Source organism: Poecilia latipinna, unplaced genomic scaffold, assembly GCF_001443285.1.
Source record: "Poecilia latipinna isolate Pla-1442-1.1 unplaced genomic scaffold, P_latipinna-1.0 Scaffold1047, whole genome shotgun sequence".
Taxonomy (NCBI): domain Eukaryota; kingdom Metazoa; phylum Chordata; class Actinopteri; order Cyprinodontiformes; family Poeciliidae; genus Poecilia; species Poecilia latipinna.
The window spans coordinates 198,321-198,821 of NW_015113663.1; positions in this window are offsets into that span (position 1 = coordinate 198,321).

Genomic DNA, 501 nt, shown 5'->3' on the forward strand with positions numbered 1-501 from the left:
CTCCTCCCTCCTTCACAGGCTCGGCCTCGCCTCCCTGTAAATCCGTTTACTGTGGCTGGAAAAGTCTTTTCCCCCCAGCCCCCAATCATAGCAAAGGACGCTGAGACGCTGCGAAGAGAAGCCCATTTAAAGAGAGCAATATTTATTTTGTATCAATCCTAATATCTTTGATTACATTACTACGGTGTTCCAAAGGTGCCAAAAGTGTTTGCACATGGCTAGATGTGTACTGCACCTTGGTTGCCGATATCTACTAAACATGTGAGAGATAGTACTACTTGAGTCTGCTTAATTTTCAAAGGGGCTTCAGGTGGAAAAACTATCTTTTACCAATCTGAGAAATCATTTCACATTTTGAGTTCTAGTTTATTTTATTTTTTGTTCAATTTCTGATATCCTCTGTGCAGAGAGTTCTATGTTCTGTGTGCAACAAATTGAGTCAGAATGAGTAAGACTGAGAGGGATCTCGAAATCTATATGCAAAAACTGACTAGGATGCTA